The sequence below is a fragment of the Myotis davidii genome, unplaced genomic scaffold (assembly GCF_000327345.1).
Source record: "Myotis davidii unplaced genomic scaffold, ASM32734v1 scaffold963, whole genome shotgun sequence".
Lineage (NCBI taxonomy): Eukaryota > Metazoa > Chordata > Mammalia > Chiroptera > Vespertilionidae > Myotis > Myotis davidii.
Genome location: NW_006294116.1, coordinates 528,352 through 531,654, shown reverse-complemented (window position 1 = coordinate 531,654; position 3,303 = coordinate 528,352).

Below are 3,303 nucleotides of genomic sequence, written 5' to 3'. Positions count from 1 at the left end.
GTGACTGAAGCTCCCAACCGCTCCTTTTTTTCTTTTTTTTTTTATTCTGTGCCAGCTTTAGCTGTGGCTCCAGCTCTGCAACCTCTGCTGATGGGAAAGCAGAAACCCTCGGGCCCAGACTTGTTTGTGTTCTATAATCGAAACTCTTTATCAACTCCAGCTCTGAGATCCCGGCTCGCTGAAAGCAGGTTTCTGGAGTTTTTTTTAGCTTCTATATTTGTTACTATGTTTCAAACTGCCCGCTCAGAGGCCAGCAAGGCAGGTGGGGAACGTTGGAGTCTTCCGTCACTGAAGCAAGCAAGCCTCATTCATGTTCGCTTTAAGCTGCCTGGCTGCTGGCCACCATCTTGGCTGTCAGTTGATTTGCATATCTCCCTGATTAGCCAATGGGAAGGGTAGCGGTCGTACGCCAATTACCATGTTTCTCTTTTATTAGTGTAGATTAACATCAATATTTAATAAATATTTATATAGAATAAGAGTCTAGTTATACAACAAAATTAGTAGTTTTATAATAAAAAAAGAGAACTAAGCTTTAGGTTCTCAAAAGGTAAGTGTATAGAATACGCTATACATCAGTTAACCCTTCATGAGAAGTTACACATTTTACATAACAATTTGGGGCAAGTTATAGTTATTAGTATGTTCAGGACACAAATAGTAAAATAGGTCAACTCTAAATATGGTCAATATTTGCTGATAAATTGTTATATGAAAGTGTACCTTCACTTTTAAAAATATATATATTTTTATTGATTTCAAAAGGAAGGCAGAGAGAGATAGAAACATACATGATGACAGAAAATAATTGATCGGCTGCCTCTTGCACGCTCCACACTGGGATAGAGCCCACAACCTGGGCATGTGTTCTGGTTGGGAATCAAACCCCGATTTCCTGATTCATCGGTTGATGCTCAACCACTGAGCCACACCAGCCAGACTACTTGCACTTTTTTATAAGTAGCTTTCAGTAGCTTGTTTGGCTCAGTGGATAGAGTGTCAGCCCACGGACTGAAGGGTCCTGGGTTCAATTCCAATCAAGGGCACATGCCTCAGTTGCAGGCTTTTACGGGAGGCAACCAACCCACATTGATATTTCTCTCTCTCTCTCTCTGACTCTCCCCCTCCCTTCTGCTCTTTCTAAAAATCAATGTAAAAATATCCTCAGGTGAGGACTTAAAAAAAGACACAAAAAACTAAATATTGGAATATTTACAGGACAATATTTGCACAGCTGTGGCTTCAAATGAATTGACATCATGTCATCCTGTCAACTGGAAATATTATTGCTAAAAAGTTACGTTACTGTTAAACAAGAAAGCAAAGTAATTATCTTTAGACTTTTAAGTCAAAGAAATCGTGGTGAAAGGGACTTCTAACATTATATTTATCAGAGCGGAAACTGAAACCCAGCGTGGTCCCGGGACTCCCACAGGTCATGCAGCCAGTGGAGGGTTAGAGCAGGTCCACAACATACGTCTCCTTTGTCCCAGGCCAGAGCTGTTTCTCTTAGAGAATTCTTTGTGATCATCCATGCAGGAAGAGCAGGTGCTATTTTGAGCGTTTCAATTTTTTTATGCTGCAGGAACCTCCCACTGTTTGCAAGACATTTAGCATTCCTATTCCAAGCCTATTATATGCCAGTAGCACCTGCACATTCTTTTTCCCCCCAGCTTTATTGAAATGTAATTAGCAAATAACACTGTGTAAGTTTAAATTATCTGCACATTCTAAAATGCATTCTAGAAAGACAGCATTGCCCTGGTTGAGTAATGCCACATGCTTCAGAAGTTTGTGTATTTGGACATGAAGAACAGAGTCCCAGGTGTCTCATGACCTTCTGCTTTCATTCAGCAATTCCCTAAGTACGCTGGGACTTCCCTTGGAGCTATGTGGATGCACTTCCTTGTGGTCTTTGTGTTCCCATTGCCAATGTATGTTTAGAAGTAAAAAATAAACACTCCTGGAGATTGGTCACCAGAAATAACACCTTTTATTACCCTTTATTTTTATGCTACTTGTGGATTTTTATACTGCTTGTGGATTTGTTGAGGAATGCACATAATTATGACATTATAAAACATCTATTAAATACAAGTACACCGAATGATTCTGACAGGCATCTTACATGGAAAAGTTAGAAAGTTCACTTGCATGTTAGCTATCCAGTCATATCCTTTAAGTTTTAATAGTCCTCAGTGAAAAAGCTAGGTCAAATAATAAAACATTCTTTTATAGTAATACAAAGTTATGTTACCCCAGTTTGACTATATAATGTGAAAAATTACTCTCTGTGTGTGTATTTAACCAAACACATACTATGTACTATGACCCAGACTTTGTTCTAAGCACTTTACACATATTTATCCAGTTAACCCTCATACCAATCCTATGAAATAGGTTGTATTTTATCCTCATTTTATAGATGAGGAAACAGACATGGAGAGTAAGATCATACAGCTAGCATATGGCAGAGCAGGAATTCGATTCCAGGCAGGCAGAATCCATCGTCCATATTCTTCACAATCTCACTGTGCAGCACAAGGATTATGTGAGGCCAGAATATTGTGAAATGTTTAGGATTCTGGGCCATCAGAAGAAAACCCAAAGTGGCCACTTGCCAATCAGATGTATCTTGCTATATCTGAAGCAAAGTCTTCTAGACATCTTTTCATAGGAATTTCATTGAAATCTAGTTTTCTCAGAACCTAATTCTGTAGCCTCAAATATCCAAAGGAGGGAAAAATAAATTAACCAAAAGAACTGTATATCTGTCTTCTCATTTGTATTAATATAAGATGGTTTCACATATGTGAATTTTTAACAGTTAAGCTTGAATACATAAGAGCAGGGTTAGAATTCTCATTTCCTTAAATTATAAACCTGTTCCACATTTTAGGAAACTGTTTAGATATGCTCCACATCCTCTTTCTACCAACTAGTGGTTTGAGCACTCTCCACTAAGGTAAAGGTTGATGATGAAGAAAACCTTGAGCACAATTCTAGGTCCAAACAGAGAAACTGTCCTTTCAGATTGAGATTTCATGTGTCTAAATAAAATTAGTTCTTTCTCATGGAAGCCTGAATATTATTCTTGCTACACTGGAAATCCTATCTAATAAAACAGAAACATGGTAATTAGCGTACGACCGCTACCCTTCCCATTGGCTAATCAACGAGATATGCAAATTAACTGCCAGCCAAGATGGTAGCCGGCAGCCAGGCAGCTTGAAATTAACATGAGACTTGCTTGCTTCAGTGACGGAGGACTCCAACGTTCCCCGCCTGCCGCTGCAGGCCTCT